This window comes from Xiphophorus maculatus, chromosome 7, assembly GCF_002775205.1.
Source record: "Xiphophorus maculatus strain JP 163 A chromosome 7, X_maculatus-5.0-male, whole genome shotgun sequence".
Lineage (NCBI taxonomy): Eukaryota > Metazoa > Chordata > Actinopteri > Cyprinodontiformes > Poeciliidae > Xiphophorus > Xiphophorus maculatus.
This window is the reverse complement of record NC_036449.1, coordinates 964,027-988,273: the sequence shown is the minus strand read 5'-3', so window position 1 is coordinate 988,273 and position 24,247 is coordinate 964,027. Positions and strand designations below refer to the sequence as shown.

Below are 24,247 nucleotides of genomic sequence, written 5' to 3'. Positions count from 1 at the left end.
ATATGCTTGACCTGTTCTAAACTGAATTCAACAGCAACATGATGAAAGAACATTTCTGTTCTTTCATCATGTTTGTTGAGTGAGGACATTTTTTAAATAATTTATAATGTCACCTACATGAAGTAATAAAAAAGGATAGAGCCATTAAATTTTCCAGAAATATCAACATTGTCCTACACAACCTGCTTATTGCACAGATTTGTATGAAAAAATAAATAAAAAATAAGTACAGCATGACTACCTACAAATATATAAGCATTTAAGTCAAGTCTTACAGTCGATCATTTACACTGAAATAACTCAAACATATATGGTGACATTTGTCATAGTCAAATGTCACCAAGGTCTTCATCAAAATATCTAAAACAGCATCAATGGCCATTTTCAAATAATTTTGCTTTTGAATATTAGTTTTGTCAAATAATTAAATTTGACCAAAACTCTAATTATTTCATCTTTAAAATACTGCAATACAATAAATTCAAGCTGTTCTCCAAAAAGGTCAACACGGTCGTGATTTCCTTTAGGGTGAAAAAAGTCAGAGGAATGAGAACAGCTAGAATCCACAGTTTTTGTGATGTAGAACAGTGTTATTAGCTTATAGAAGCCTTGTTGTCAAAGGTGCTATATTCCTTCATGAAGATGATCCTTCAATCCATTTCTTAGGCTCAGGCCCTACTGCTTTACCCAACAAAATACAAAGAAATTTAATGAAGAGAAAAAGGACAGGCTCACTTTAAGAGCATATTTTATCCATGGCTGTATGTTTGCATTGGTCTAAAACTTATAATTACAAACTTACAAGTAATTTGTCTTTAATTTGTCTCCATATCCACCCCCAGGTGGATATGGAGTCTTGAAGGCTGGGTTTAGGGTGGAGGAGTCCGGTCCGGGATCCGGAGGTTGGGTGGATTTTCCGAGGTCGCGGAAGGGAGAGACGTAGAGGGCAGACAGGGGAGTACTGGCGTCACGAAGGAGGGAATACAAGGCCAGAACTGGGTTCTCACAAGCCGACTACTCAGCGTCACAAAGATGCACCTGAAAACAGGAAAACAAGGAATGATTACTAAGAGTAGGATTCTCGGACGAAGCTCATAGAAAATCACTCAGGGGCTCTGGGTACCATTACTGGTATAACACTCTGGCGCTGGCGAACCCGTCGTCCGCTCTTCTTATGCGGGCGAGGATTGCCCATTACGCACCGGTGCGAGGGAGCCGCCCTCCAACAAACCACGACCTCATGTCTCCTCCTGGTGGAAAAAGACAGCTCCCCACAAGACTAGACCTCCAGCCTCCAACACCTATCCTTTTTACCATCTACATGCTCCCCCTTGGTCAAATAATCAATAAACACAAGGTTTCCTTCCACTGTTACGCCGATGACACACAACTGTACATGAAAATGGACTCCACTTCCCCCACAGTTCTCCCGTCCTCACTTCAGCTTTGTCTGGAGGAGATAAAGGCTTGGATGATTGACAACTCTCTTCAATTCAACAGCAATAAAATGGATGCAATCCTTTTTGGCACCCCTCATTAAACCCAGTCTTCACCTCTCAGCAGTATCTCAATATTTGGCCATAACATCCCCCTTTCCACCTCCGTTACAAACCTTGGAGTTAGGCATGATTCTAACTTCACCTTTAATACCCATATCTGTCACCTTTGTAAAGTTTCCTTTCTTCATCTTAAAAACATCGCCAGACTCCGCTCCTCCCTCTCCCAACCAGATGCTGAAAGGTTGATCCATGCCTTTATCTCCTCCAGGTTGGATTATTGTAATGCCCTCCTTGTCGGGATTCCTGGAAAAAACCTAAAAAAGCTACAGCACATCCAGAACTGTGCTGCCCGGGTACTGATGAGGAGGCATAAATATGACCATATCACTCCTGTCCTCAAAGCACTCCACTGGCTACCGATCAGACAAAGAATTCATTACAAACTCTGTTTGCTCACCTATCAATGCATCCACGGCACTGCCCCTGCTTACCTCAATTAACTCCTCATACCACATGCCACCTCTCGAAGCCTTCGTTCCACCTCTCACCGCCTGCATCAACCAAAGACCAAGCTTGCCACCATGGGAGACAGGGCCTTTCAGGCAGTAGCTCCGCGGCTTTGGAATGTCCTCCCAGAGTCTCTGAGAGCCCCACAAGGTGTGGAGGCCTTCAAAAAAGGTCTTAAGACACACCTTTTTAAACAGGCTTTTTAGATCTGTTAGCTTTTTTAAATTGTAAGTTTTAATTTACCATTTGGTGTGAGATGTATTATTGTATGTTTTATTGTAAGTTTTATAATCTATTTTCGTCTCTGTAGCACTTTGAGATTTCTTTGAAATGTAAGGTGCGTTACAAATAAAATGTATTATTATTATTATTACCATTAGTATGATACACAGCTTTACAGTACAATGTCACAAGGTGACTCTGAACCCACCCAATCACTGAATAAATGCTTAGAACAGATAAATGTGTGAATGTGCCAAAAATTTCTCCAGGTGAACAGAAACAAAACTGAAGTTGTTATTTTTGGACCTAAAGAGGAATGATCTAGAGTCAATGCACAGCTTCAGTTATTGCAACTAAAACCTAGCAATCAGGTCTGAAACTTGGGAATAGTGATGGACTCTGTCCTGAACCTTCAGAGCCACATAAAGAGTTACAAAGTCGGCCTTCTATCACCTGAAGAACATCTCCAGGATTAGAGGACTAATGTCTCAGCGAGATCTAGAGAAACTCATCCATGTGTTTATCTTTAGTCGAATTGATTACTGCAACAGCGTCTTCGCAGGTCTGTCCAACAAATTAATCAAACAGCTGCAGCTGATCCAGAATGCTGCTGCTTGCTTTCTCACTAAAACCAGGAAGATAGAGCACATAACACCAGTTTTAAAGTCCCTCCACTGGCTCCCTGTAGCTCAGAGAGTAGACTTTAAAATACTGTTGTTATTTTATAAATCACTGAACGGCTTAGCACCACAATACATTAAAGATCTACTGTTGTTGCATCAACCTTCCAGACCCCTCAGGTCTTCTGGCTCTGGTCTGCTCTGCATCCCCAGAACCAAACAAGGAGAAGCAGCATTCAGATACCATGCACCACAAATCTGGAACAAACTTCCAGAAAACTGTAAAACAGCTGAAACACTGACTTCCCTTAAATCTTGACTAAAAACCCACCTGTTTACAGTTGTATTTGAAACGTAATCAATTACAAATTTAATGATGGCACTTGACTTAATGCAATGTTTTGATTGTCGATTCTACGTTGCATTACTGTGCTTTTGTGTTTGTTATGATGGCACTTTGAAATGCCTCGCTGCTGAAATGTGCTATACAAATAAAATTCGATTGATTGATTGATTGATTGATTTCAGGTAGCAGCTCTCAAATTCAAGAGATTCACCATCAGAGTTTTCAAAGTTTGGATGAAGCGGCCGCTGAAGTTGGCTTTTGATTGATGTTTCGGGAGTCCTCCGACTGTGGTGGAAGATCGCGATGAGATTCAGGCTTTTCTGTCCATCATAAGGGAACTGTAATATTCAAAGGCAACTCTGTGGGGCATCAAAGAATGAGTTGTATTTGTTAAGCTGAGAAAATGAGAATGGCAAGCCTTGGAGATCTGCATCGGGGGCCATCTTTCCATCACCCTGACATCCACAGCCGCACATTCAACACTGCTGCTGTACAGAGACGCTGTTAAGGTGAGAAGTGTGCAGCTATATCTGTCTGGTTCACATTATATTTTAAGGTTGGATACCTACAGTCATGAAAACATGGAAAATAATTGTACCGGACGTTAAAATGAAGACGAAAGTTGGGGGAAAAAAACTAGGGTGTCAATTTTTTTAAATGACAGTATGTGCAATACTTACAAAGACAGGTGTGTGCCTTTAATTTTATTCATTATTGAAGTTGTGTACTGTTAATGATAACCATGCATGCACAGAAGTGCATGCATGGTTATCATTTAGTATTATACAAAGTTTATTCCTAGGGAAACCCAGTACATTGCATCGATTCATTGACTTGCAGCATTCAATCCTCCTGGACTTGCAGGTGGTGACGGTAGAAAACGGCAGCATGCATTCAGGGTCAATAAAACAGAGTAAAGTCAGAAAAAATATTTGGAAAGGTAGCGTAGTGGTAGAGTATGAGTACCATATGAGAAGTCTACAGTCAGTCAGTGTTGAATGTAATGCAGGCATCCCTCACACTGCTGCCTTCAGGCAGAAGATACAGAGCAACCAGAACAAGAACCAACCGTCTCAGAGACAGTTTCTACCCGATAGCAATAACAAAACTAAATGCAATCAAAAACAACCATTAATCATCATAAATGATGTATGCGAGAATGTGGCTGTTCTTATTTTAAATTTTTTGCCAGTTGTTTGTTGATTCTTGCGTTGTGTGTGAATTGTGAGACGGTTATTTTTTGTTTTTGGGCATGTGCACCGACTGATGGCACCCTTTGAATTTCGTTGTCCTTGTGACAATGACAATAAAGATTTATCTTATCTTATCTTATCTTATCTTATCTTAAATGCACACTGGAAAACACAAAAGCACTAACCAGGGCTTAGACAGTGAAACAAATTGAGCATGGCCAAATAGAGAAGAGGTAAGAGAATTAAACTGACTGACGCAATATAAGCATCCATAAATAATCATGTATAACAGAAAAATAATTCAAGTTAGGAATGCACCAATTGCAGTTTTCTGGCCGATTACCGATCTTTTAAAATGCCTCAATTACTGATTCCGATTTTGGCCAATACCATTTTTTTCTCTGAAATGTTGCTCAATATATCAAGAAAGTTGCTGAATTGGCAACAATGGTGATTATTGTTAACGGTAAATGTGCAGACATGATCTGGTCAGCCGGTTTGTCAGTCAAACCTCTCTCACGGGAGAAAAGAAAAGCACAGTGGTTGATTTTTAGACCTTTGTTGAGGTTGATAACATGGGTTAATAAGATCGGCTTCACGTGTAAAAGTCGATCACCAATCTCCCAAAATTAAGGAAATTGGCACCGATAACTCTGTGCACCCCTAATTCAACTGATTCATAACTGTCTTGCAATGAGAGAAAAGAGCTTCTCGCGCAACTTTGACCAGAAATAAATTGACATACAAATTTCTAAAATAGAGAAAAGCTGCAAAATAAAAATTTTTACAAGTTTGAAATTTTTATGGTTTAAACTAGGTCTTCTAGTAACACAAACTTGCCAATTTTGACTTTTCTTTTCATTCTGCTCAAATTATTTAGTCAGTACGATGGAATAGTCTTCTTTGCAGTGTCTAGGTGTTGTATTTTTAGAGCTAGAGCAGTTGTAGGATTTTATTTTGAAAAACATTTGGAAATTGGAAAAATATAAACTTTAACTTTAAATATGAACTTTTTCTGATGTAAAAGTTGATGTAGAAGTTGTAGTAACTAATGTTTTTAAATGAGAGAAGCTGCATATAGCATCATGATAGACAAGTAGAGAAATATGATCAAACAATGCTGAACTGTGTAGAAATCTATAAAGAGAGCTGTAAACCCTGTTAATATAATGTAGCCTGAACAAATCCCAAACAACACATTTATCAGCAGATAAATATTGTGAAATATTTCTGTCTGGTCTACATCATTATCTAAAGCAAAATCTAACCATTTTCCTGAGTATCTTGAATAACCTTTATACTACCCAACCAGAAATCTGTTATCATGAACAGATTGAAAAGGAACAAAACACAATTATTGTTTTATAAACTATGACGTCATTCTGTTTCACCTTATCTCTTTTCTGGACAAAGCCACTGAGAAAGTCATTCATGCACAGTTTTCTATTCCATAGATAATGCTTGTTGGAGAGTCAGAGTCAGCAAGGAAACTTGAGCCAAGAAAAATACCAAAATATCTTTAATATGTTTCTGAAAAAAATGCTACTTTTGCTGATGAATTGAGCATGCTGCTCAGCAACTACACAGTTTCACGATTAAAAACAAACAAACAAAACATGGACATGGAGTGCACTTCAACGCATCAAAACACATGCTTGACTGCAGATTAATTCATAATACTCTGTTCCATATGTTCCACATACATTGACATCTATACTGAACAAGCATGTTAAGATTAAAAATATAAAAATTTTAGAGTATCTCAAATGAATATAAAATGTGGATAAAATATTTACTGCAATGTGCAAATGACTTATGCTTATAACTTAGAAGGTCTCTGCCTATATTACCCTTAACTTTAACTTATTTTTAGGTTGATGTACAGAACCATTCTTCATCCAAACATCCTGCGTGTATTGACATCAAGTGAACTCTGCTTTGGTCTCTTCTGACTAGACTATTTCTCAGTATTTCATTGGTTTGTACCAACATTCTGGAGAAAGACTTTAAGCTTCTACATGATTTTTCTTTAAAAGAGAAATTTTGTGCAAAGAGTGTTCATAGAGGCCATAATTGCTATTTTCAGGACCCTTAGGAGATCTCAGAGTACTTTTTGGTTTTTTAAACTCTTGATTATTCTTTTGACTCCTCTGTCAGAATTATTTCCAAGGGCACCCGACTGTGGCTGGCTTATTGCAAAATGCTCTTTTTCACAACTATGACTCCAATGGTGCTCACTGGAACATTCAGAAGTTTAGAAATGCAGCTGTAGCTGCATTTCTGTATGTTGTGAAACTATGAGGCTTTTTACACACCATTTTCTTAAATGTTTAATACTTTCAGAAAATTAGTTCCCAAATAAAAAGTATGGGAAGTTTGAATGATAAAGGAAGTAGATTTCTTTATTTGTATAGATAATCTGTGTTGCCTGTCCTTCAGGTTTTGAAGAGGTGAAGTCAGAGAGGCAATAGAGCATCCCCTATGATTCTGGAAGGCAGCTCACCACAGGGATCTGACTGGCTGACCTGCCTGGCAGCTATGATAGATACACTGGGACTGCCTTGACCTCACTGGATGACATTCATAAGCTCATTGTTGGCCTGGGTCATCATCAGCTCTGGCTTACTGAGGCTGCCGCAGGATTTGGTGTCCCACATGCATCAAATTTCTGAATTCAACTACTCTATGTTAGAAACCTATGAAAAAAGGTAGTGAGACTAAACATCCCTGTCCCAAACAGATAAAGAAGGTAGTATTATCTGTTTCTAAAATGTAAAATAATAAATAAATATATCTTTTGTGACAAATCATTTGACACATGACCATCTGTGGAAAACCAATCTCTGATGTCTGGCTGAGACACATGTAAACTACCAGTTTGATCCTGAGGGATGCTACGCTATGAAGCTTACCAGAAATTGCGTGTGGTGTAAACAATCATTCCTCACTACAAAAGCAAACTCCAAACCCCTTGGGACATCTTTGTCAAGATGTCATGGAACGTTGTAAACATTCCTTGCTTAATATTTGTTGTTCATCATGTGTTATATCAGGCACATTGCTGCAGAGATATGGCATTCATTCTTAAGATTCATCTTAGGGACCAAATATGGTTGGACTGAATTTAGGCCATCTAGGATCAAATGGATCAGATTTTTTTTGTTGAGTTCCTCGAGATGACATTTATGTGAATTAACATTAAATAAACTGAACTGAACAGTTGACATGGTCACATGGTTGCGTGACACACCAAGCCGATCCTTTATGTTATTTTGTCATATGTGTGGTTTACAACAGCACAATAAACACAACAATCATTGCATAGATTAAGGGTGGGCAACTCCAGGCCTCGAGAACCGGTCTCCTGCAACTTTTAACAGTTGCTGAGTTTTAACAGTTCAGAGTTTTTTTAGATGGATCTCTACTCCAACACATCTGAGTCAAATAATGAGGTCATTAGCGGGACTCTGAACAACTTGACTGCACTTAGGAGGTGATTCAGCTATTGGATTCAAGTGTGTTGGACCAGGGAGACATCTAAGAGTTGCAGGACACCGGCCCTCGAGGACCAGGATTGCCCACCCCTGGCATAGATATACAACTCTTACCAGTTCATAAACTTGGAGCAGCAGGAAAATATAGATGAGCTGCAACATCTTGTTGACGTTTGTGGGATATTCGCAGGCTGCATCAGACCAGAACTGAACAGGAGGAGCTTAGTGTTTTGCTCCCACTTCCTCATGCCCTCAGAAAACTGCTCCTCACAACTACCCACCCTGTTCGGCTGAAAAACAGACTACAGGAAATTGGGGTTGTTTCCTGCATAAAAAACACAACCGTTAAATTCTGACCAATCACACAAAGGTTTTGCACGAGAGGGGGGTGAGAAATGTGAGTTGTGACAAGAAGAGGTTACTTTAAGGGCCCTGCATGGTTGGGCCAACTTGCCGAAATTCTGTCATGAATTAGCACTATAATGCAGGCAACAGTTGAAATGTTGCAGCTTATCAATCATTATTTCACTATCTTTATCTAACATTTTACCTATAGCTTGCAAACTTAAACACACACATAAAAACACCAGGAGTAACATCAGCCTGGTTTTGCTACAAGCCAAGACTGCTGGAGGAATGGACACATGGAACACCTTTTCCTTCCAATTCATTGATGTGAATTTAGTGGTAATAAGTGTGTTCAATATTTGTTTGATGGTTTCTATTATTTATGTTGTTATTGTTAATTCATTCCAAGATTTTGGGTTCTAATGATGAGTTTTTATTACTGTAGTTATTAGGATAATACTACAACTTATCCTTGTTTTCTGAGCAGGCCTCAGCATCCTCTCATCTCCATCTAAAACAGAATCTCATTTTTTGTTCCCTTGACAATGACTTTCTTCTCTGTGAGACAAAGTGTAAATGATTAAAAAGTCCAGATTTGTTTTTTCATCCTGCTGTCAGAGCAAACACTAAAATATGGCCAGAGACGTTGGGAGCTCTTCAGGAAACACCAGAACCAGACATCAAAGTTGTTATTTTTGGTTTTGTCTCCACAACTCATATTCCATGTTTCATTGACTTGTTCAGTCAGTAATGGACCCTTCCTCGCTTACAGGTTTTGCATGATGTCTCATGTTGCCATTCAAAGAAAATATCTTCTTTCACCACAAGTAGTTCAAAAACATTTTTATTGGGGCAACTTTGTAAATTTGAGCCAAGTCCTATTCATTTTTGCCATACAAGAGGTTCTGCCAATTCTTTTAAGCTCCCTACTGATGAGCAACAGCTCACAATCTGTGCCTGCCAGCCAGTCAATCCCCCCAACCGTCCATACACAAACGCATACACACACACAAACACAGGAAAGCGCACAGTCTCAACAGATGTGAAACTGTACAGATACAATATCGTCTGAGGTTCTTACATACACTATTTAAAGACAAATGACCTTCTGAAAACATGAGACTAAACATTTCCTTTTTCAAACCAGTTAGCAATTCAAAATTATTTCTATTTGCTATATCACAGAATAATTGGAAATATATTCTTATTACTTTTTTTCTTTATTTGAATGGGGACAAGTGTTAAGTATAAATAAATGTGAAACACTATAACATTCTAACACTGTCCTCTGGATAAACTAGCCTTAGTTACCAGGGGTGGGCTACTCCAGATCTCAGGGGCTTGTGTCCTATAACTTTTAGATATATCTCTGCTTCAACACCTGAGTCAAATGAGATCATTAGCAGGACTCTGGATAACTTAACTGCATACTGAGGAGATACTTCAGCCATTTTATCAGGATGTGTAGGTCAAGGGACACATCAAAAAGTTGCAGGACTCTGGCCCTCAAGGAATGCAGTTTGAGCCTACTGTTACACCTGTATTATATATACACTAGTGTATAAATAGTACACCTGTATATATAATACAGATTAGATTAGTCTAATCTAATATATAGATTAGACTATTGAAAGTAAATCAAGAACATTTAACTGTCTTAGGTTGTATATATATTTTAATGATTCTGAAAGTGTTTAGACCTGCAGAAAAGGTGGGCACCTCATACTGAGGCTGATGATTTATAAAATATGGTGAAAACTCTGCTTTATTAATCCATCTGCACAGTTGGAACATACTTTTCCCCAGTATCAAATAATTATTCCAAGCTTTGAATAAAACATAAAAAACGTTCCTTGATAGTCAAACTTCCTTAACCAAGACGCTATTCAGCCAACCAGCATTGCCAGCATTACAAAGTTACCGGATGTGTGATGCCACATGAGAACTATGTATTATATCATCAATGTCAGAACTGATAACTAGATTCAGAATAAATTCTTTGAAGGGTTATTAATTTCCATTTCATTCAAAATTTAAAGACACTTCTTCAAAAGGATGTTTTGTGTTTGCATTGTATGGCGTTAAGACAGCCTGAGGTATTGTTGTGATGTCACAAGTATGCACAACTGCTCACCTGTAGAGAACATGAGAAACGTATCGCAGATGCATGGACTGACAACGGTCTTATGTTTTATCTCCCCAACTCTTAGCAACCCTACAGGTTGCTTAGTAATTTTGCAGGTTGTTTGGACTGTGCTTATTTCATGTTTGATAGTACAGCAACCATTAAACTTTGTAAGGTTGGTGAAAAGTGTTTATTTTTGACTGTCCTAATTGTCTGCTGCCTCCTCTCCACCTCTGAACACATCAGAGTTGCATGCTTTCTTGAGTGGTTTGTCCATTTGCCTAAACTAATGCTTAATCTAACTTAGAGCCAATTGACAAAACTTTTCAATATTTGTTGGTTTTTAAGTGTACATGTTCATAATGGACAGTGATATTACTATAGATCATTCTATATGGATTTCATGTGTTTTCATTCCATATGTGAAGAATACACAGCATATTTTGATGTAAACAAATCTAAATTAGTTAAAACTAATTAAGAGATGCAAAATTCCTCTTGAAATAAACTTTGATTCTCATTTTTAACAATTCATATGGAACTGTGAAATCATTTACATTTATACCTTTAGTAGTTTTAGTTTTGTAATTTTATCTTTTTCACCATTTTAGTTGTATGTTACCAGCGCAGCAAATTTGTTGATTGTGAGGTGGAATCTTCTTAATAAAACTTGTACATTTGAGGGAAATTATTCATTCTTGCTGTGCAGATAACACTAGTGCTAGGAAATATGCCTTTATCCATTATTCTAAAACCAAGTGGTGCCCTCACTTGCAAATTTTGATGGAAATTACTTCTTTCACAAATAATTGCCTATTACATCTCCAAGACAGTCTATCGCTACAGATGAGGGTGGAACAAAAAATGTCCAAGGGATTAAGAGACAGAAAAGCTAACACACACACAAAAAAAGAAAAACACATGATTAATGGTTCATTTAAAAAAATAAATAAATAAGGAGAAGAATCTTAGGGCTGAAGAGGGGGTGGGGATGAACCTGAAGGGAAAAAAGTGAGTGTAAATAAACATCCAGAGTTTATAATAAAATATCTGCCAGCACCATACAACTTGACACTGGACCTCCCATCTTCAAATACAAGACCCCACTCAGCTACAGCTGGAACACAAAGGAGGAACAATCAGCTGGTTCTCAACAACACCTATCAACAAAAATGTGGAGAGCAAACCCTATGTGTGCACAGCTTCCCTGGGAAAGGGCACCATACACACCAAGTACCCATGTTCCTGCATCACACAAACTGTCATCAAACCACCAAAACTCTGCAGCACCCAAGCTACCCTAGACTGCAGGCCGGGAGATCAGCTCTAAGCCCCCAGGTTTATACTCTGCTCATTACGAGGCATAGTGGAACCAGCTGTGCCCGCTTAAGCTGCAGTAGCTGAGCAGCAACCTGAAATGGGGAAACATTGATGCAGTCACCACTGCATGTAACTTTGCCTTAAGCAGTTATTATAATAATTCAAAGCCAAAACTTGACTCCTACTAAAGCACAACAGCAGTAACATCTTTACTGCTAAGCACTTACTTTCTTCTTGAACTAAAGCAGCTTTCATTTCATTTACTTGAATGCTTGGTGTTTTTAACTGTGTACCTGCTTTTCCACCAGTAATGTTCACTTGGACATTTTTGGTCTTTGAGGTCAAAAGATTTGTTACTTTTCACCTTCATTTAGTCATATGACTAAATGAAGGTGGTACTGCAGTACTAAATTGGTACCTGCCTGTGGAACAGTACCAATCAATAAAATTTAGGCAAGAAGCAGCCCGTACAAGCCCAGGAGTGTGTGTCTGAGAACATGTGAAGGTCTTATCCACATCTGCAGTTAGATTAATTCCCAGCCTGAGATAACATCAACTACCCTGTCATTCTGCTGCCTTCTCTAATTCTCACATTTTGGAAGCTACCCAATGCTTTACAATATATATTTATAATTTGGTGCTGCACATGTGAAAGAAATCTGAGCTAATTTCATAGGAGTCAATTTAACACAGAATTTCATGGTTAATTAATAACAACTTATCTGGTACAATTACCATAACTTCACAGAAAGCCAACCTTTGAAGTATTTAAATACACATTATATCCTTTAGTCCGTATGTCAGTGGGTTAAATTTATTTTGATCCAAGATCTGATGTAAAAAAAAATTGTGTGTCCCAGAGATTAGATTTGCTGATTCCAGAACATCTATAAAGTTGGTCCATCAGATCTACAGGGAGAGCTTCTGTTAGCATGGGTGGACACCTTCCTAATGATGTGTAAAAAAATCAGATTAGTTCACTGACATGCTTCACTCACTCGCTTACATTCAATTATTCTATCCCTTGAATTAAATTATCACCTGCTTGTCCAGATAGATGTCTTGCTTAAAAGGAAAGGCATGACTAGATAATGATGCAGTCATCTCTTCCATTGTCTGCCAGGGCTTCATCTTATGCCACAAGGGACAAAGGACACGTTTTTACTCCTAAAAATTCAAGAAAAAAACCATGCCATCAGCTTTGGTTTTGACAATATTTTCTCAATGATTATGGTTGTGGGATTTCTTTCATAATTAATCCAACATATTGAAGTCTATCTATTAAGGGGGTGGCATATAACTTTTGTCATTTTCTGCCACAAGGCACCATAAAGATTGACATTTGAGCAGCTGTGCTTTGTGAGAAAGTGATGGAGTGGAACCATTTGTCGCCAACTGCAGGTACATTTCACTGCCTCAGGCAACTCATATGGTGGATCTTCAAAAACTCATTTTTATTCTATAGATTTGTATGTTGAAAACTATCCTGCTCAGAAGAACTGAATCACTTGTAAATGGGTAAATCTGTCTGATACATAATATTTTTAAGTTATTGCAAGACTGCTGCTTTATTTTCAGGATACTCTCAGAAAGAGAAAAAACTCAAGCAGATAAAATCCATGGTCTTTCTGAGTATTCCAGGTACTCCAGTTTCTTCCCACAGTTCAAAAACATGACTGAATGGTTGAGTGGTCTCTCTAAATTCTCCTTAGGTATGTGTGTGTGTGTGTGTATGGTTGTTTGTCCTGTCTGTCTCTGTCTTGCCCTGCGAAGCACGGGCGAGGGTGACCCCGCCTCTCGCCCATTGACAGCTATGATAGGCATCCACTAAGGATAAGCATGTAAAGGTAATGGATGGATGGAGGCGTGGCTTAGTTGCAAATCACATTGTGTATAGACCTGCTTCACATGTGCATGAAGGTGATAGAGTATTTTTCACCAAAGAAAATATAGCTTCCCCTGCAACGCATGTGATTCTTTGTAGAGGTGTAAATGTCTAATGAGAGATTCATTTCATCTAAGTGGTTTCCACTTGTATAGAAAAATATATGTAAAATGTGAACAACATTGAATCTATGTTGAAGCCTGACATTGAAATGATATTGAAAGATGTCAGTGACCACTATTGAATCAATATTAGGGTTTCTACCATAACTAACACTATATCATTGTTGATTCAACCATCATCTGAATGTGGATCTACATGCACATCTATGTTGATTTTATGTTGAATCAAAGTTAAGGAATTAATATTGATTCATGTACATGTTTTTGATCTGACAGATCTACATCATAATAGTTTATTTATAATAGTTTATAGTTTCCATTAATAGTTTCCATTAATTGTTTCTTCACACTAGTGAAGAAACTATTACAGTGGCAGACGTGGTGTATTAAGTCATTCAAGATTAACTTACGTTATCATACTTCCAAAAATGTGTGTACGCAAACTTAATGACAACATGGCATTAATATTACATTTTATTTAGGAAAACAGGCATAGATCTGTAAACATATTTGACTCCTCTTTGACTGTCAGAACAACAGTCTGTTGTCCATGGAAGAACAGTGTCCATGAGGTTAAGCCTTATACTGTATGAACCAGGGAAAACAGTATGTGTTGGGGTAACCCAAGTTTGAGTCTGGTTGGTGTCACTTTGGTTCCTTGATGCCGTCCTCCCACTCTGAGGCATAACAAAGCCATTTCTTTACAGTTTTGCTGCAGTCCTGGTCAGTCAGATTTAGGTCAAACTGCCAGCAGCAGCTGAAAAACACAACAAAAAGAGTGAGAAAGGTGCTGGTTTGGGCTGGTTAGAAAAATAACATTTGAAAAGTTTTGAAACACATTGAAATATTAAATAATGTACTGTTATGGGTCTGAGAACAAACAGAGAAACAGTACGGTTCCACTTCTACACTCAGTTAAATTAATAAGGGCATGCTAATCAATATTTGTAAATATTGAGAATGTTAGTCTACATATATAATCACACATTTACTTATCAAGCTGCAGCATAGGAACAAAACAATGCAGTTATTTTCAATAAACACAAATAAGATAAAAGTAATATCACCAAACTAACTGACAAAGTGCTCAGAGTAGAATTAAATTCAGACGCCAGTGGCAAACAAGCCAGCAGCAAAGAGGCTGTGTGGTTGGAACACCAGTGTAAATGGGGGGGAGGTGGACCGTTCTACTGCTTCTAGATGTTTCTATGTCAACACATTTTGCACATTATGCACAAACATCCATCCATCCTCTTCCGCTTATCCGGGGTCGTTGTCGCGGAGGTAGCAGCTTAAGAAGGGAGGCCCAGACTTCCCTCTCCAGCCACTTGTTCCATCTCTTCCGGGGAAATCCCAAGGAGTTCCCAGGCCAGCCGAGAAACATAGTCTCTCCAGCATGTCCTGGGTCTTCCCCGGGGCCTCCTCCAGATGGGACGTGTCTGGAACACCTCACCAGGGAGGCGTCCAGGAGGCATCCTCACCAGATGCCCGAGCCACCTCAACTGGCTCCTCTTGATGTGAAGGAGCAGCGACTCTACTCTCAGTCCCTCCGGGATGACTTTAGCTTCTCACCCTATCTCTAAGGGAGAGCCCAGACACCCTATGGAGAAAACCCATTTAGGCCGTTTGTATCTGTGATCTCGTTCTTTCGGTCATGACCTAAAGCTCATGACCATAGATGAGGGTAGGAATGTAGATTGATCGGTAAATCGAGAGCTTTGCTTTTTGACTCAGCACTCCCTTCACCACAACGGACCGGTACAGCGTCCGCTTCACTGCAGACACTGCTCCAATCCACCTGTCGATTTCCCGCTCCCTTCTTCCCTCATTTATGAACAAGATCCTGAGATACTTAAACTCTTCCACTTGTGGCAGGACCCAGACTCTGACACCAGTCATACAGGGACCTGATAGCATGTATCAAAGGGCTCCCCGAGGGACACGGTCAAACGCCTTCTCCAAGTCCACAAAACACATGAAGACCGGTTGGACAAACTCCCACACACACTACAGAAACCTGTTGAGGGTGTAGAGCTGGTCCAGTGTTCCACGACCAGGACAAAAACCACACTGCTCTTCCTTAATCCGAGGTTCGACTATCTGATGGACCTCCTCTCCAGGACCCCTGAATAGACCTTACTAGGGAGGTTTAAGAGTGTGACCCCCTGTAATTGGAGCACACCCTCCGGTCCCCCTTTTTGAACAGGGGGACCACCACCCCAGTCTGCCAATTCAGGGAAATTGCCCCTGATGTCCATGCAATATTGTAGAGTCGTGTCAGCCAACACAACCCTATAACATCCAGAGCCTTAAGGAACCCAGAACAAATCTCATCCTCTCCCAGGGCCCTGCCACTGAGGAGCTTTGTAACCACCTCGGCGACCTCGTCCCCAGAGATTGGAGAGCCCGGTACAGAGTCCACAGGCTCAGCTTCCTCAATGGAAGACATGTTGGTGGGATTGAGGAGGTCTTCGAAGTATTCTGCCCACCGGCCCACAACATCCGACTCGAGGTCAGCAGCACACCATCCCCACTATAAACAGTGTTGTTGCTGCACTGCTTCCCCCTCCTGAGATGCCGGATGGTGGACCAGAATCACCTTGCAGCTGTGCGGAAGTCTTTCTCCGTGGCCTCTCCAAACTCCTCCCACACCCGAGTTTTTGCCTCAGCATCCACCGGAGCCGCATGCCGCTTTGCTGATGGGTACCAGCTGATGCCGGTACCCATCAGCTGCTTCTGGAGTCCCACAGGCCAAAAAGGCCCAATAGGACTCTTTCTTCAGCCTGACAGCATCCCTCACCCAAGGTGTCCACCAACGGGTTAGAGGGTTGCAGCCGTGAAAGGCACCGACAACCTTGCAGCCACAGCTCCGATAAGCCGCCTCAACAATGGAGGTACGAAACATGGTCCACTCAGACTCAATGTCTCCCATCTTCTGCCGGAGATGGGAGTTAAAGTTCCGTCTCACAGGGGACTCCGGCAGATGTTCCCAGCAGGCCCTCCCAACACATTTAGGCCTGCCAGGTCTGACTGGCATCCTCCCCCACCACCAGAGCAAACTCACCACCAGGTAGCAGCAGCCCTGGTTGGAAACTTTGGATTGATTAGGGCCAAAGATTGCTTTATTGTTTCATTTTTAACCTGTCTTAAAATGATGTGCTTAAAATTACTATTTTAACATAGATTTGTCTTGCCTCATCACTTTTTTCAAAATATTATTTTTTTCATTCCTTTCATCACAATGTCTAATCAGTCTTTAGTATAATCACCACAAAAAAGGGAAAAAAGTCAATTGTAGAAATTGAAAGAATGTTAGACTAATAGTGGCATGCAATTTTACTTGCTTGGGAATAAATTGAAATATCCTTCCAAATATTGCATCCAAGAAGTCTGTTGCAATTGTGGCAAACATATTGATATTAAAATGACTATTCAATAAACTGTACATTTTTACAGAAAAAAATTGTGACAAAGATGAATCTATTTTGTCAAAAAAAAAAAAATGAACCCAGCCTCCTGACATACATTGCAGAGTGCTCTAGGAAACCTATGGGTCCTGCAGTCCTCCAGCTTATCAGAGCTTCAGTAACTGTCTAGTTGATTCAAATATTGCTGACACACTTTAATAAATATGGCAGGGGACTATTTAGTGTCTCTATTTACAGCAAGATTCTGTTTTATATTTCACTTACATAGAACAGGTTTCTAAATAAAATATTAAAAATTAAAACTTTGCCCACCTTTATATGAACCTTTACATCGCTGATTTATTTACAATTCTTTGGCCTTAATTTGACTACAAAGTGCTGTACTCATTGAGGTTTCTGATCAGGGTTAAACTGTCATTCTACATGTGGACAGAATTATTGAGATCCTTCTGTTAATGAAGGAAAACAGTCTGAACAGGGCTCATTCTTAATACATTTATTTGGACCTGATCATTGTTTGCTCTATAAAATACTTTTTGTGCTTAAAACAGAATAATTCTTACTTTTACCTTGTGTTGGAAATATGTGTTTATCAGTAGCACAGTGGCAGACATATAAAATGATACAGATCTATATGGGGTTGAAAAGTTATGCAGTCAAAAAATAGCAGCAATAATCAGGGTTATTTAACTTGCCACAAGAGAAAAAATGGGGGTTGATTTGAAGTCATATTTTCACCATGTTATTCATTCATGTATAAATTGTAAAACAGTTTATGCTGCATCATTTTTAGATACAGGAATCTCTAAAAGCCTCAGTACCTAACCTGGAACATGTAAACATTGTGATAGTACAATTACTGACTTGTTACATTTTTTGTAATTTTTTTGTAGATTTCCATTTAATTTTTTATACTTTCTTTCATTTTAAGTTGTTTTGGTCTGAATTTTCTTTTGGATATAAGGTTTAAGACATCTGATCTTGAATTTGGTTGCCAGGGATTGATTACTTTTGGATCAGCAAAATCCTCAAAGTAAATGTTTTTTTATTCAGGAAATCTCTTTTTTTTCTTGCATTTATTCCTTCCCATTTTTCTGCATCTCTTTCTAAGAGAAACAGAAAACCTTTCAACTTCCGGTTGTTAACTGAAGAGACTAGTTCTAGAGACAACAACTTGTAAGGTTGTGTAAATAATATAATATATATTGTATGAATATTTTCATCATCAAAGTTAATTTGATGCAAGACTGTGATCTAGTAATAAAAGTAATAGAAGAAAGTAATAAAAAGAAACAAGACAACACATAAATGAAAAATAAGAAAGGAAAAAAACATAAACATACATTTAGAATATTTTAAGTGAAGTCAATGTCTCCATCCCATCTATACATATCTACATCCTTTTGTATTTTTTATGACCATCTTTGTTGAAATATTTATTTATTTAATATTAACTAAAGTGGCACTCCATCACAATCCCTCTGTCATACATATTGCATACTGAGAGCAGTTGAAATAGTAAGAAGTTGGCATTTGGAAAAAAGATCTAAAATTGTGAAATGGAAAGTGAACAGGCATGCTTTGATTCAAATTACACATACGTTTCAGAGAGTTGGATTGAATGTACTGATGAAAAATTCACAAACATGCAGCCTGTAGTTCCACTTGTGTCTGTCTGTTAATGCTGAAGCTGCTGGCTGGCTGCTGCCGTCTCTTTTACTGAGAATGTCACCATGCACAGTTGAGCACAGAGGCATGCTACCAAGTGAAGAATGAAAGCTCTACTCTTTGAAAGCATTAGATTTACTTTGGAATCAGACTTTTCAAAAGCTTTCAGCATGGTATTACTTTTTAAAGTAGAAAAAATACTCTTCCCAGCAATCACAACAGAAAAGTACACTACTGCAAGCTTGTTTAGTTCTCCTTTCTTAATTAAAAAAATCTCAGCAAATGATGGAAATGGTTGTGTATGTGTATGTCACGACATAATAGCATTAAATTATTCCAGTACACAAATAAAAACTGAGTATATAGCTGAGTTCCTGACTGGAATCAAACAAAAATACTTAGTTTGATTGTCAAAAATGTTCTAGTTCTGATATAGTTTTTCCATCTGCACTGTAAGGAATGCAGCTAAATTTCTGCCATTTATCACTGCACTTCAGCATCACTTTTCAAAAGGGACAGAACAATAAGGGGTCTATGACTGAGCAACAGAGACCCCGGCACTGGACTTGAAGTGAAAAAAGGAAAGACTTATCAAACTGAAGAATAACTTGGGCAGACAAAGATGTATTGAAACGTCTCCTCTGCACCAGGGCAGTGACGCAGCAAATTTTTAGTTGTGTAAGCACAAAGAATGAGTTCTACTTCAGCTGGATACGTAAACTCCTCACTGTGCATGACAGGGCGTCATCAAAAGAGATTCAAGAGGTACCTTTGAAAATAAATGTTCTGAGATTTTTGTGCATATCAAATGCATTTTCTTCAGTAATTATGTGAATTATTGTTATCCATGATGTATTCACATCTAATTCCAACATTTGGCTTCAGTGCAGTGTGCTGTGAACTCTTTGTTAGAAAGGCTGTAATAAATGTGTAGAAAGATACAACCTGAGCCTCTCTCCCACTGCAGAGCAGAAATGGCTGCAGGAATAACAGTGCCTGCTTCATGTCTGCAAAACAAACCTTGTGTGTCATTATAGAGTTGCTGCAAATAAAAAGATTTATTTTCTTATTTCTTTTGTATTTTAATCGACAAGGTGAACATAAAAAAAAATTAAGCTAAACAGAATTATGCTGATAGTCAGTTCTGTTTTTTGTACATCTGTAAAAATAAGTAGGTTGAGTCACAAGTATGCATGAAAGAATAAATTGATAGCATTATAAACCTGTTGACTCTGTAGACAAACTGGAGCATGTCCAGAACAGGGGCAGTGATGGTCTGCCTGTGTTAAGTCATAGTCATTTAATTGAGTGATATACCCAGTATGGTCATTATGAAAGCAACCCATCATCAAATCAAATCATTGCAATAAAATACAGGACATGATTACAGCTTGCATATTTATCACATTACAACCATGAACATGAGTACATAGAAACTGATACATGATTCAAAACACTTTTTTAAAAACACTGAAAAGTGCGGTGTGCAAAAGTGTTCAGCCCCCACTGTTCTGAGTGCAATCAGTTTCCTTCAGAAGTTTCCTGATGCTTGCTAATCACTAAACAGAGTCCAGATGTGTGTGATGTAATGTCAGTAGAAATCCAGCTGCTCTAATAATAATAATAATTTTTACTTTATTCATCCCAGCAGGGAAATTATTTCGCAGTTACAGCACACGACAGGAGCTGTGTCTGCAGGCAGCCAGCTGAGCCGGCACCATTTTTTGAAGGAGGACATGCGGCAAAGGTCGTTGGGACCAGGAGTCGAACCCGCGACGTCCATGGGTCTAAGGCCTCCAAATGTGGGGCGTGCTAACCCCTTCGCTACCACAGCACGCTCTGTGATGCCTCATAAATTCAACAGGATTATGACGTCCAAAGAACACAGCAGACAGGTCAGGGAGGAGCTGTGGAGAAGTTTAAAGCACAATTAGGATTTCACAAGCTTTGAACATCTCAAGTTGGGGAGGGCGGGTCCTGCCCCAAGTGGAGGAGTTCAAGTATCTCGGGATCTTGTTCACGAATGAGGAAAGAAGGGTGCGGGAGATTGACAGGCGGATTGGCGCAGCGTCTGCTGTGAAGCAGGCGCTGTACCGGTCTGTCGTGGTGAAGAGAGAGCTGAGCCAAAAAGCAAAGCTCTCGATTTACCGGTCGATCTACGTTCCCACCCTCATGAGCTTTGGGTCATGACCAAAAGAACGAGATCACGGATACAAGCGGCCGAAATGGGTTTTCTCCATAGGGTGTCTGGGCTCTCCCTTAGAGATAGGGTGAGAAGCTCAGTCATCTGGGAGGGACTCAGAGTAGAGCCGCTGCTCCTTCACTTCGAGAGGAGCTAGTTGAGGTGGCTCAGGCATCTGGTCAGGATGCCTCATGGACTCCTCCCTGGTGAGGTATTCTGGGCACGTTCCACCGGGAGGAGGCCCCGGGGAAGATCCAGGACACGCTGGAGGGACTATGTCTCTAGGCTGGCCTGGGAACACCTGGGGATTTCCCCGGAGGAGCTGGAACAAGTGGCTGGAGAGGGAAGTCTGGGCCTCCCTTCTGAAGCTGCTACCCCAACGACCCGACCTCGGATAAGCGGAAGAAGATGGATGGATGGATGGATGGATGGATGGATGGATGGATGGATGGATGGATGGATGGATGGATGGATGGATGGATGGATGGAAAGAGATTGGCTAACATGTAAACCTACAAGACAAGTCCGTCCAGTTAAAATTAACAAGGAGAGCTCTGATCATTAAAATATGATATCATATTTGGTGTATACACCATCCACCAAATATGACATGGTGTATTTGAAATTGCTGGGTTCCAATATCAGGAAGAGGAAGAATAATGTCTTGGAAAAGCCAAAAGGACACTGAGCTGACAGGAGAAAGCTGCCTGTACTGACTTTTGACAGCTTGGTGTCTTCAGCCAACATAATACTTAATGAAATACTGAAAATAACACTTGCTTTTCTTTTGCTTTCACTGTTTTCTTTGCTTTCACTGTTCAACACTTTTTTTGTATTTTGCCATGTCCTGTCCATGGCAGACAGCCAAACAATCTGTTAGACTTTACATAACAGAAGCAAGAGAGTTGTTGTTGTTTTTTCTTGCTTGAAGATGTGAAATGAAGACGGAGATACACACATCTTTGTCTGAAAGGAAATCTACTGTATGTACTTGAGATAAAGATGACAGATGGTGCGGAGTCAGGCATGGGAGCTCCCTTCTCCAGTTGCCCCCGAACCAAACCACAGATCTGCAAGACTATTGACGGAAAGCTTAAGGTAGAGGATGAGTTTTTAAACTTTCTTGTGGTCAAAATCAAGACTATGTGCCAGGAAGAGCTTGTGCTGCATGCATCAAACACATTCAACTTTGAGTGGATTGAGTCCTCTAGATAGAGTTGCCACCCATCCCGTAAAATAAGGAATTGTCCCATATTTGCCTGTTAAATGTTGCGTCCCATATTGAACCGATATGGGACGCGATTTGTTCCGTATTTCTATAAATGTCCGATAGACACGCCTATCACACACATATCAACATTAAGTGTAACAATAATGACCAAAATAAAACACAGGAAATATTAAGGTCAGCTAAATTGGTAAATAAGACCAGTGGTTGGAAGTAACCAAGTACAAGTACTTCGTTACTGTACTTAAGTAAATTTAATAATGGTTACTTTCGATTTTTACTCTACTACATTTTACAGCAAGTGTACTTTCTACTTCACTACATTTCTACAAAACCGTCATGTTACTCTTTACTTCCAAGTCGGATTGGTTTTGTCATGTATATAAATTGTTTAATGCTAAGCTAAGCATAACTCCTAAGCTTCCACTTCAGTCCCGTCACTCAAATAATGTTATCCAATGTATTTAACATTAACACAACCCGCTATAGTTTTCTGTTTGTAAACATGAAGGTAGCAGTTTTGGACGCGTAGCACTAACAGATAGACTTAGCTTATCCGTGCTATGGTAGGAAAATCTGACGAGGTAGGACTGATAGTCAGAACACAGGCGTATTGTCACTGGGAACACCAGATATAGTTCTTTTAAAGTCAGTGTGGAGTGTGAGAATGTTGCAGAAGTGTATAACCCAGAGCTGTGGCCAGAGGGTTTGGTTGTGCGCCGTTACTATGCGCCACAACCTACAACGTCTAAAGGGCCTGGGGTGACCACTTCCAGTGATGCCAGAGGGTTGGATGGAATGGCTGCAGTGAATTCTTCATAGACCAATTAATGAGTGTTATTTATTACAATTGCTGGGGACTGTGTGATGGTAATACAGATGGAGATAAAGCATGACGTCTGGTTGTGGATACACTGCTGCAATAATGTGATATCCTTTGTTTACAAGAAACTTTTTTATCAAAACAGGATTTGGGAAGTTTGAACTGTATTAATGACTGTTTCTGTGGCGCTGGTGAATCTACTGTGGATTCTTCTATGGGTATAGTGAGGGTTCGAATCGCAGGAGGAGTAGCCATTTTGTGGCACAAAAAGCTGGATCCAGTTCTAAATGTCACCAGAACCGGTGTTGACTGGTGTATTGCTGTACATTTAAAAGTTGAAAACAAAGAATTAGTCATTATTAATATCTACACACCATATGAACACCATATGAGTGTCCTCAGAATGAAGACATTTATTCTACTCTAAAAAAATTCTATTCTAAAAAAAATTTATTTTTTAAATTGCTTTTTATATTAACAGCATTTTATATTTTTACAATTTATAGCATTTTATATTTTATTTTTTATTTTATCTACAACTACTACTCAGTGGTAGTTGTTATTGTGTCTTGTCTCTATGCTGTAACTGCGAAGTAATTTCCCTGCTGGGATGAATAAAGTACTTCTATTCTATTCTATTGAATAGACTTGCTTTCTTAAACTCTTTTATTGATGACCATTATTTTACCTCTGTGTATGTAATAGGAGATATGAATGCAGATATATCTGATAAATATTCTTCATTTGCCAAACATATGCGTCAGTTTTGTGATGATAACAATTTCATATTGTCCAGTCAACTCCTGCTACCTGCAAATAGTTATACTCTCTGAGCAGGATTAAATCCCACAAGGCTGCGGGTCCTGATGGCATACCTGGACGTGTCCTCAGAACGTGCTCTAGGGAGCTGGCAGGAGTGCTGACAGACATCTTCAACCTGTCTCTGGCTGTGGTACCGACCTGCTTCAAGTCTACCTCCATCGTCAGAATCCCCAAGAATCCCAACCCAACCAGACTCAATGACTACCGCCCAGTAGCCCTTACCCCCATCATTACCAAGTGCTTGGAGCGGCTGGTCCTAGCACACCTCAGATCCTGTCTCCCCCCCACACTAGACCCCCACCAATTTGCATACAGGCAGAAGAGGAGCACAGAGGATGCAGTCTCTATAGCGCTGCACTCTGTCCTTTCTCACCTGGACAGTAAGAACACTTACGCCAGACTGCTGTTCTTAGAT

The 24,247-nt window shown here is 39.5% G+C and overlaps 1 protein-coding gene across 1 annotated transcript in view; it reads right to left on the bottom strand.

The window, feature by feature from the left end:
* Positions 1–989: 989 nt before the first annotated feature.
* LOC111609311 overlaps positions 990–24,247 on the bottom strand; it is a 51,038-nt gene continuing 27,780 nt past the window's right edge. Inside the window, exon 3 of the mRNA XM_023336908.1 lies at positions 990–1,038. The gene's annotated coding sequence lies outside the window, so the exon portion shown is untranslated. The remainder of the gene's footprint in view (positions 1,039–24,247) is intronic.